General features: G+C 33.9%; 1 protein-coding gene across 3 annotated transcripts in view; it reads left to right on the plus strand.

The window, feature by feature from the left end:
* Positions 1-12,450, plus strand: part of LOC137024617 (kinesin-like protein KIF21A) — a 74,052-nt gene that overhangs the window by 704 nt on the left and 60,898 nt on the right. The window lies entirely within an intron of this gene.

Raw genomic sequence — 12,450 nt, forward strand, 5'->3', positions numbered from 1 at the left:
CTTTTCTCTTGTTTAAGAAGTACGTGAATACTGTTATGTTACAGTATGGCTGTAAGGCCTCTTTGTGTTATAATGAACTCACGATGTGTAATAGATATGCTAATAATGGTCTTTTTACTCTACTGATTTATTATTTAACAGGATCGGATTCTTATATACAGTAGCTACTTTCTTTATATAGTTTTAGGCTGTATTTTAAACTCCAGATGCATCATACACACAGACACTCAAAAGCATCTTTATTGTCATCCAATATATTTATTTGTTTCTAGTTGAACATGTTGTGTAAGATGACATGCGCATACATACATTTTATTTAAGTTTGTTATTTTACTTTCATTTTTATGTTGTAGTTATGGACTTATTGTATTTTATACATGGACTCTTAATTCTTTAGATATGTAAATTTAACATTATATGCAGGCATATCTTCTGTGAAGTTTCTATTGACAAAAGCCACAAAAGTGGGCCCAGATTACTGTATCTAATGTTACAGTAAAGTTGTAAGGCCTTTTTGTGTTTATAATGAACATTAAATGTTTTATAGATATTCAAATATAATATTTTGTCTACATACATCATTCTGCTGAGGCCTGTTGAGTTGAAGTGGCTCTACTAGATGCAATTTGAGATGCTTATACATTTTTATAGCCATTCAAACTCCTTATTTCTTTTGGCAATCACTGAATGTATTTGAAATTTGATTGTATTTTAAAGTCAAAGTGCAATCAAAATTGACAAATGACAATTCTTTTTTCATGGAATATTGCAGTATTTATTATAAAAGATTTATCCGGCGTGAGGGCGGGACAACCTATCACTCACATGAGATCACAGCAATTGCAAACGACAACAATCCAATCAATTCCCCATGGACAAAATCAAGTCTCGCCCTACATTTTTTGTTGTTCGAGAAGCAATTTCACTTGGATATACATCATAATAGGGAAGAAAAGACTATTGCAACGTCTGTTTCATGCCGATTTAAAAGCGATAGTTCATAAATGATAGTTCACTCAAAAATTATTATATATTAAACTTGTACATTTTTATTTTTTCTCTGTGAAACACAAAATAAGATTTTAAATAATGTTTTTGTCAGTACAGTGAAAGTATAATGTAGTTTTGGACCCCACTGACTTTCATTTTAGATGGACAAAGTTGAATTGTTATTCAAAATATCTTTTCTTGTGTGTGTGTTTGACAGTTTTATTAAAGTATTGTTTACTATTATAAAATGTAATCATATTTAGATTTTTTTTTCTTTCAGTTTTCAATTTAATTTTAGTTTAAATTTTAGTTTTATGTGCTTTGCCATTTTTACTAGTTTTGTTTTTTTCTTTAATATTTCTGTTTAGATTTATTTTATTTTATATCAGTTTTAGTAATTTTAGTACTTCAGTTAGTGTAGCCAGGCAACACTTTAAATTTCATTTAAGTTTTTCATTTAATATTGAAATTTTTATTTCAGCTTTATGTCAGTTAATGAAAACTTTTGTTTAAATAATTATCTACTGAAGAAATCCATACAGGTTTTGAACAACAGGAGGATGAGTAAAGCCTCGTTCAGACTGTCAATCCATATCCTATTTTTCTGCATATCCAATTGGACTTAGATTTAATAAGAGTGAACGGCAAAAAAGATGCATTCATATGTAATTTGAAATCCTATTCAAATTGCATTTCTGAAAATCCATTTCAGTCTGACCACTCTGAATTTTGCATGGTTTATGTCACTTTCTCACACCACATAAAATGTAAACATGACAACAACAGGGGGTATTGCAAACCCCTCCATGTAGCTGTTATTGTTGTTGTTGTTTGCGTATGCCTACCAACACAACGTCATTGCCATAGAAACCAATGCAGATATTCTGGAAAACTACAGAGGACACACAAATCAGATCTGAAGAGTTGCGATACACAGTGTGGACACTCAATAATTTAGATTAGATTCCAATTGGATACACAAATAATTGGATTTGGACTGACGTGAACAACCTAAATGATGACAGAATGGGTGAACTATCCCTTTAATTAGTCCAAGTTAAGCAGTTAAAGTCTTTGTGTGATAATATCTAGGAAATTATATAATCTTCTTCATTAAACACATCCTTTTGTGACCAAATTGAAAGGAATAGTTCTTTTTTGTGGTTGGAAAAGACTCTATTGAAAAACAAAGGCCGTCTATAGACTCAGGTTACATTGTACATGCCTCAGGAGCTCTGGTTACTGGAGCTGACAGACTTTGACCTGCAACTCAGTTTGCTCAATGTTTGGACTTAGGCCTAATGTGATTCACTCCACCTCTTTTTATTCTGCTGTCACATTTCTGTGAAGGCATCATATTTGTCTATGAAAGCCTGTCTGAGAGAGAATTTTAAATGTGCTAAAACAGGTGCTGGATGTATTGTGAACACATGGAAATGAGCTTATTTAGCACATGGACAATCTAAGAATTGAGTCTTTTTTGGATTTTAATGATGACAAATGAAGAAAATGTGCGTATAGTTTACCACAAAAGTAAATGTACTGTCTTAAAAAAGTCACAGGTCTTAAGTGTTTTTTGCTTGGTGGGCATATGAACAATCCAATACAGATCACATTAGTATGTTAATCTATCAAACTCAGATTAAGCAAGCAGGTCACACAAAGACATTGTTTTTTGGACATGTACCTTGGCTGATGTTTTGCAAAAATGTTGTCGCCTTGTATTTTTGTTGGTCACAACAAACGTTTCCTTCAGATATCTGCAAACTAAATGTGTTATTATTCAGAGATAAACATGTTAACATTTACCTAACTTGTTCCGCAATATTCTTTTCCAAGAAATCCACATTTAGCTTATTTAGCTAATTTAGTAGAAGCAGTTTTGTTAATGTTAGACCTTATGTAGCCCCGCCCCGTTTCAGGTCTGTGCTCGTTGTGTTCTGTCTTCCGGTTTGTATTTCCACAGCATGAAGGTGAGATCTTATGGATTAATGAATGAACCGCTCGTTTAAAAATCTTTCTGGTCTACTGACATTTGTTATGACATTCTCCGCAAACTTACAATGCTCATGATACTGTAACTTTCGTTAACTCTACATTAAGTAAATTCACTTCACCAGCTAATGGTGACCTCTTTGACAGCGATGTCATGGAAATATACAGAGCTACAGCAAAAACAGAAGTTCAAAGGTCTAGGTCTATAGTTTAGCTAACATGTAGTCTTTTAGCTAATTTTGTAGAAGTGTAGCTAATGTTATTATGTTGCAAATGTTTAGTAGGCCTTGGATGATAAATCGATGCATTGCGAAGCGATTTGTGGATCGATTCTTAGATTTTCCAAATGGATCGCGATTCTCTATTAAATCGATTCTGAGCTTAGTTTTTAACAGCAGATGGTGCTCTAGGCTAGTTTTTAACCACACGTTCAAATGCTCACAAAGAAGAGCACTGAAGAGCACTCTTGCGTTCGGCTGAGTCTGAGAATGTACTTGCACCTCAGAATTCTTTTACCTAAACTGTTACCTAATTTTATAGTTTAATGTTCAGTAGTTTAGTTTATGTGACGTCATTTAGCTAATTTGGCTTATTTAATAATGTAATGCTGTAGATTAGCTAATTAATTAGTACTCATTGTGGTAATGCTGAGAATGAAAATTACACATTTCAGATCACCATTGAACTGCCATATTTAGAAGCGTACAGTATTTCCTTATTTATTTGAATGTGTTTAAGGCCTTCAGAAGTAGCTTGTGTTAATTTCCAGTTTCTTACATTATCACACTGCAAACGCCCAATGGTTCAGTCCGAAGATATCACAATGTTTGTTCAAGCTTGTACTACCTCAGAATTGCTTTGTGGAATGTCTTTAGACTATATCGGTAGATTTTCTCTCCACAGGGAATGACATCAGTGTTTTGGTGCCTGGCTCAGAATCATTAAGACAGTAGCAGTCTTTATGTCCTTTTAAAATGAAGTAACAGTCAAAGGCTCAGAAATTTAGACCTTCAATCTGCAACATTAAGGGAGGACAATCCATCATTCTTCTTTGTTTGTGAGGCCAAAGTCATGGCAACTGTTTAATTAGCATTACATCGCTGACAGAATCTGTTGTCAGTAAAACCTCTTCTGATGAGGCCCAAAGGCTTGTGTTTTTACTGGCTAGAAAGAGACGAGATTCTGTAACATTTCAGTCATTTTTAGTTTAGCCAGCCTGTGGTTAGTTGTTGATACAGTACCAGTCTCTACCTGTTACTGTTGCCTTCCTAAGCACTTCATTCATCTTGTGTTCAGAAACTCTTGGATTCATTCATCAGTTGTTCTCCTAATTTGACTTTAAATAGATTTGTGATACTTGGATGCTGCTCTTTGGGAACATCCTTAATCAGAAACAGCTGGTGTATTTTGTATTGTGAGTTGACGGCTTTTCGAACTAGAACCTATTAAGGGTCCAAGTATAGCCATTGGAAAAACTCAGCTGTTTGTGTACTTGTCAGGTCAGTGCACTTTCCACTTACTTACTAAATGACACGTTAGTCTTTTTCAGAGTTTTGCGATTGACACACAAATGTGTGTGGAACTGAGATAAGCTTTCTTCTGTATGTTCTTTTTTCTGATGACGTTTTAGTGCCATGTCAAAATTATTTAAAACCTAAGAATAACATTAAACATTGTGCAATTTAAAGTTGTATTATTACAAGAATAAAGACAGAAAATTAGGAGATTAAAGACTTCTTATAGTATTAATAATGTACTTAAAGAAATCCTAATATTATGAGTTATATTATTAATATTATTATAATCTCATAACTACAATGACAACATGCTCAAAATACTGTACAACTTTATTCTTGTAATGTTATGAATTTAAGTATTTGACAGCTTGTCTCTAATGACTTTACATGTGTAGTTTCTGAGCAGTTCTCTAATGGCCTGCAAGAATCCACCATTGCTATATTCAATACCACCAGTCACATCATTAATATTTTAAGCTCCTGGTCTTAACAACAGGATGCTTCATCAAATTACTCTGTCGCATTGGTCTGAGGTTTATGTTGCAGATTAATGTATTAGTGTTTGGTTATGGCATGTATGTAGTTAGACTTGTGGCAAAGATCTCTTGAGAAGCTGAATCAAAATCTCAGATTTACACCCTTTCATTGTTTAAAATTTCACCATAGTTATGAGATGTAAACAGCCTGGTTAGCTGCCTGCTGAACAAGGTTGCAAGTGGGTCAATAAGCAGTAAAGCAGTAAGGCCCCGATATATTTCAAGCGAAATGAAGAATGAACTGGTGTAATGTCATTTCAAACAAAATCAGGAGCTCTGGCTGGTAAACACCTTCGAAACACCATGTGTCCATGGCGATTACGTATTAGGTATGTGTGCACTGAGGCTCCGCCTTCTTTGATGTGGAAATCTTTTTCGGTTCATTTCATTGTATCAGCATATCAGCAGTGTGGGCGGCATCGGGATGTTCGCTAACAGTATACCGCTGTTCACGTATTTCAAACTTCTTTTTACCTCAAAAAGAAGAACTTAAGAGCATTTGCTGGTTAGGTATGTTTTAAAGCATGGCAGCTGGTTTGAGCTGGTTTATGCTGGTCCTTATTTGGTCATGAGCTGGTTTAAGGTGGTCAAGTGCTGGTCCTAAGCAACAAGTTCAGGACCAGCTTAAACCAGCTCATGACCATCTAAGGACCAGCTTAAACCAGCTCAAACCAGCTGCCATGCTTTAAAACATACCTAACCATGCTGTTTTTTCCAACAGGGATTTTAGTCTTTAAATTGACTTTTAATAAAAATGATATAAAATTTTCTCAAAATTGTATGAAACCACCATGAATCAAAAGCCATTTCTAAAACTTGGCTCATTCAGTTGACATTTTTGTTTGTCATTGACCCAATTTCATGTCACGCTGCATGATTGCGAAGGGATTTTTTCAATATGCACCTTTATTCTGACTGTGCATAATGGTTACAGAAAAAAAAAAAAAAAAAAAAAAAGGACTAGAGACTAGATGCAGAGCTCCACCTACTGTTGCAACCCCAATGGATTTTTTTTTAGGTCTGCTCATGATTATTCATGAGCCAGTTGAATAGGGCCAACCCTAGGAACCCAACTGTCATGTGAACTGATGACTCAGCAGACTCACGTGCACACAGGATTGGGTAGTTGTGTACACAGAGATGATGTGATTAGTGCAAGGCTTTAGACAGATGCTTTAATGTTTACTCAAGCATGGGAGACATCTGTGCACATTTTAAATGCCATTTTAAAGAGACAACAATTTTCACCACAACTATTCTGAAAAGTCAACGATATGTACTGTATATCTTTCCAATGTCACTCATTTCTTATTTGGTGCTTTTATTCTGTCCCTTTGATTCCCACATATAATGTCTCTTGTTTAAATAGAAAAGTTTAGGCCCTATTTAGTTTTAGGCTTTATTTAGGCTCTATACTTCATACAGATATCCTGCACACTTTATCTTTGAATATTTTCGTTCCAAAAGCAACTGATTCTTTCCATTTGTTATTGTTGATGTTTTATGCCTGTGAGCTCATGGGAGCAGATGTGGGTGGATGTTTTGGGTCTTTGTTTTCATCAGATGTCATCTCTTTTTCTCCTGCTTGACCCATGGTCGGACAGACGGACAGCATTTCAGTCACCTGTGACCTTCCTGTCCGTAACCTCACATGTGTGCAGTGAGACCTGTAAGCAGACAGTCAATCAGTGTGGACACTTCCTGTATGCGTCAAGCCTACTTAATTTGCACTTTCCAGAGTGATAGAACACAACTGATGATGCTGCAAAAATATTCCTCAGGAGACAATCTCATCCTGATAGGATGTTAAAAAGGTGCCAGAGTTCGAAACAATTTACCACAGAAGATTACTACAGAAATAATTCAATAGAATTTCGATTGCAATAGATTTGTTCATTTTGTAAGCATAAGTCATGTTTACAGTAATGCATTTATAGAAGTCTGGATTAGACATGAAACCCTGATTTATATGGTTTTATTTTCAAGCAATGAACATTACACTTTAAAATCAATAAGAATTCCGAATGGGTATCAGAGCTGCCTGCTAGCTAGTTTGGTACCAAATGTAGGTCTCTTATGCTCGTCAAGCCTACATTTATTTGATCAAAAATGCAGAAAAAAACAGTAATTTAAAAAAAAATATTATTACAATTTAAAATTGTTTAAATTGGTTTTGTATTTTAATATACTTTAAAATATTATTTATTTCTCTGATGCAAAGCTGAATTTTCATCAGCCATTACTCCAGTCTTAAGTATCACATGATCCTTCAAAAATCATTCTAATGTGCTGATTTATTATCAATGTTGGAAACAGTTGTGCTGCTTAATATTTTTTTTTTTTTTTTATAACCTGTGATACTTTTTTCAGGATTCTTTGAATAAAAAGTTAAAAAGAACAGCATTTATTAAAAATGAAATCTTAGAAATAGAATCAATATACACTACTGTTCAAAAGTTTGGGGTCAATAATTTTTTCTTTCTTTTTTTGAAAGAAATTAATACTTTTATTCAGCAAGAATGTGTTAAATTGATAAAAAGTGATAGTAAAGACTTAGAAAAGATTTCTATTTTGAATAAATGCTGGTCTTTTCAACTTTTTATTCATCAATGAATCCCTGAAAAAAGTATCACAGGTTCCAAAAAATATTAAGCAGTATTAACTTAAATATTTATTAGTTAATTAAATATTAACTGTTTCCAACATTGATAATAACAGTGTATCAAATCAGCTTATTAGAATGATTTCTGAAGGATCATGTGACTGAAGACGGCTAATGAAATTTCAGCTTTTCATCACAATAATAAAACCATTATTTTAAATTGTAATAATATTTCACAATATTATTGTTTTTTTCTGTTTTTTTTTTTTTTTTCTTTTATTATTATTATTATTATTCAATTAAAGGCAGGCTTGATGAGCATAAGAGACTTCTTTCAAAAAGATTAAAAACTATGTTTCCAAACTTTTATATATACTGTGTATATAGAATGTAACAGGATTGAGTTGTGGAGCTTGACTACAATTTATGCAAAAATTGAATGACCTTATTGCATCAATTAATGATATTTGTTACATCATCATGCTGTAGAAAGTTCTGCAAATCATTTTTAGATTAATATTTAGGTGTTTTTTTTTTTTGTAATAAGGAAAATTTAGGGCTGACATAAATAAATAAATAGCGTAGTGTTAATTAAAAAATGCTGTGAATATCTTGAATATATTGACATGAATGTGAATTTAATATTTTGTGTACATTTTTGACACCATTCTAAATTCAATAGTTGAAGACAATTAAGAATGTTAAGATAAGTGGGACAGGAGAGAAGAGAGTTTATCTAGTACTTTAAATACAATACAAGATACTTTTTCTTCCAATTCTTTAAAAAAACAAGTAGGCAGCCATTTTGTGCTATGTGCTTGTCCTATTTGTGGAATGTAGAAACAGAGATATTGGGGGAAAAAAGGTTAAAACAGAGTGTTTGCTTTTTTAGAACAGGGTGGGAATTTGATGTCTGAATGCTACTGCTTCCCGTGTCATAATGTGTAAGAAAAAATGCTTGCTTGTACATGTTCTTTTGTTATTTAGCAAGAAATGAAATATTCAGTAGGATGCTATGAAACACAAAACTAATCTGTGCAAAGCCAATATTTTTAATCAGGCTTTTAATCAGGACAATACAAACAGATAATGTGATAGTTTTGTTGACTGTTCAACAGGGGGGTAAATCCTCACATCCCATTTTTGGCCACTCATTTACCCGTGAATATTCTCTTCCTGCTTAGTTTACAAAACCTTAGATGACCTTTCATGTGCAAAGGTAAGAGTGTAGTCAGAATTTTGACTATCAGCAAGTCTTGGCCACTTTGTAGCGGCCAGAAATGTACTCTATCCAAATATGCAAATGCAGATGTAAATACTTGGCGATTGCATTGCAAGCCCAATAGATAAATTCAAATGTCTATATATCATTAACCAGTGTTATTATTAATTTGCTAGCTATAAACAAACACTCCACTATAGCGCCCTCTATGGCAAAGGTGAGAATGCAACATGTCTTTCTTTATAATATAGATTTAATTCTGAAACATTCTGGTGTGTGACAACACTCCAAATGTTTTAGTATGTTGATGAATATGGCAATGTTAATCAGTGCCGATCCTACAAAAAAACGTATGAAAAACGTAATATGTAAAGGGAAACCCATTAAAACAGTTTAATTGGCAGTAAAAAACAATTAAGTAGAATTAAAACCAAATTTTTGTTGACAGCTATAAATAAATGCTTTTTTATAGTAGAAATGCTTAATTTACTAACTAAATTACAGCATGATAAATAATAATAATAAAAAATAATAATAAATGCTAGGTTGTTTAAACTCAAATTTGGGGTCAAATATGGAAAAATCTAACCATTGGGTTACATATTTTAAATTACATTTTTAACCCAATGGTTAGGTTTGTCCATTTTGATCCAAATCAACAAAGTGTTGTTTTGTTTTTTTTAAAGAAGGCAGGTAAACATACAAAAATACATAAATAATTCTCTAAATTAGCTAATTTAAGACTATGTTTTTAAAGTAGGCCTACCTGAGTCACACAACAGCTTGTAATACTAAACAGGAATGTTTATTTCTTATATACATTAAACCACACATAAGAACGTTTTGATTATTGATGTGTACCAACACAAACTGAAAGTTACATGTCATCATTGGTCATTTCTAATGAAACACTGTGGATACCTGGACTGGAGTTATTGCTTTACGACTTGCTTATGTATTTACTCTTCCTAACAATGTTGCTTCAGTTCATTGAGGTTTGTGTGCATCTGTTTATGCACAGCTTTCTTAAGGTCCCACCACAGCATTTTGATCTGTTGAGGTCTAGACTTTGACTGGGCCAGTGCAACACCTTGATTCTTTTCTTTTTCATCCATTCTGTTTTAGATTTACTTGTGTGGTTGGGCTCATTGTCCTGTTGCATGTCCAAATTTCAGCCAAACTTTAGCTGTCAGACAGATAACCTCACATTTGGCTCTAGAATACTTTGGTATACAGAGGAGTTTATGGTCGACTCAATGACTGCAAGGTGCCCAGGTCCTGTGGCTGCAAAACAAGCACAAATCATCATCCCTCCACCAGCGTTGACAGTTGGTATGAGGTGTTTGTGCTCATATACTGTGGCCAAACAACTTCACTTTGGTCTAGTCTGTCCAAAGGACATTGTTCCAAACCTAAGATGGGCTGCCATGTTCTTTGACAAAAGAGGTTTTCACTGCTTATTGTGCTTAAACAGTCAAATACACACAAAATAATATCAAAATGCCAGTCTTGGTGAGTATGCACAAAAATGCAGTCAGTTATGTTTTAAGTGAATTTAAACAGTTGAGAAAGAAAATGCATGTGTAAAAGTATAATGGGTCTGTGCATCAGCCTAATATACCTGCTGGCAAATAATAAAATATCTACATGGCAGTTTTTCCCCATGGTATCAATGTCAAAATTATGGCCAGTGAAAATGCTGAGTGGTTAGTAATTAACCACTAAAGTAACACAAAGTAAACCACTAGCCACAGTGGCTGATGAGCATTAAAGTTAATTTCAAGCCCTGTTTGCAGTAATAATCTGAAATAATTTCAAATCTGAACCAGTTATTTAGCAGATTACTAACTTTTTACCCCATCACCTGCATGACGACATAATTAACTGTATTGATGAACCAAATGGTTTGACACATTGAATGTGCACACAGAAATGTGCAACAATGTGAATGCGGTTTTGCAAAAAAGTCATGAGTAGTTAGTTAATTTCTCCAACGATGCATGTACTATAGTAGTTAAGCAGTGAGTTACTGTTACGGTCTGGCTGTTGTAGAGATGAAGGCTGATACGGACTTTCCACAATAGATGGGTTTTATTCACACAATGAAGAGACAACGTCCAAACCCACATAGCAGCATTTAGAACAGACAAGGAGTGAAGGGAGTGAGTCCATATATATATATATATATATATAGGGAGTGCTAACAAGGAAGTCCAGGTGATGATGATGAGTGATGATGGGGAGATGACGAGGGAAGTGAGTGCAGGTGTGGAGAACAGGAGGATCATGGGAATTGGAGTACTGGAGACAAGGGATCTGTGACAGTTACATTGTTGTATGCAAAATGCACACCTTGACTATAAATTTTAACTGATCAACTAATGTAAGGTTCTTTCCAACCCAATCTCATGGGAAAACCTAACTATTTTACGAGGTGGTGATTTCATAAGAATTTGCATGTGAATCATACAGACACTTACAATTTTTAGAAAAGGTGTAAGCATTAGGTCCACCTCAACATCACTGGGGCGTAAGCAAGTGAATCATATGAATGAGATTGTATGAAACAAAATGTTAAATAGTTTTAAATGATTTTATGTGTTGGTTAAACGTGTTGGTTCTTTCACTAGTTTTTCCTCAGAATCGCTTTGTCTACCAGCCTCGTACCTGGTAAACAACACACTTTGTACTGTTTGTGGGCAGACTGATTAAAAACCTTTGAACCTTGACTTCTAGAAATTACGTAAAGCCACCCAATCAGATTGTAGCTGTCAATTTTAGCCAGTTCTTATCATTTTTGTGTGTAATTTTTTTTGATGGGTTTGTGGGTGTGCCGTCTGAGCTTGAGACAAGTTTATCAGGACCATACAGGTTGGATAGATGAAAGTTATTATATTAATTATTATAATAACTACAATTGTCATGAAGTGCCATTATAGTTTTTTTGTTTTGTTTTGTTTTGGGTTTTTTTTTTGGCAAAAGTGGGTGTTGTAGAAATCACAAACATGTCTGTTACCTGATGTCTATTACTCATTACTAGCATTATCAAAGAAATCCAAACCGATCAGTCTGTTTGCAATCAGACTATCCAGAATCAATGCAAAGTGTGTTATCTTGGTTCATCCGTATTCTTGTTGTGTGTTGACACTATGGATTACATTTTTACTATTTAACGCTGTTATAAACCAACACTGGAATTAATTTTTTTATTTGTTATTTTGATTTGATATCAGTTTTTACACTCTACTTTCTTTGAATCTGAGGCAAACAGTCTGTTGAACAACTGGTCGTGACTGTGGTTGATGTAGTTGAGGCAATGCGTTTTTTCTTTGAACTACATTTTTATGGTAGAATTCGCTCATAGTAAACTGAAAAATTCTCATTGGCATATTAAGAAATTATGCATTCATCATGTGAACTGCTAATAACTTATAAGCGTTTTGAAGCCTTAAACTGCAAATTTTTGTCTTAAGCCACAGTCACAGTCTTTTGATTCCAAAGCCCCCTCATTTTCAAGACAATATTCAAGGTCTAGAAATAGAATCAATTGTGCTGTGGATATAAATGATGACTCAAATTGTGTGGTTT

This window comes from Chanodichthys erythropterus, chromosome 8 (assembly GCF_024489055.1).
Source record: "Chanodichthys erythropterus isolate Z2021 chromosome 8, ASM2448905v1, whole genome shotgun sequence".
In the NCBI taxonomy this organism is placed as follows: Eukaryota; Metazoa; Chordata; class Actinopteri; order Cypriniformes; family Xenocyprididae; genus Chanodichthys; species Chanodichthys erythropterus.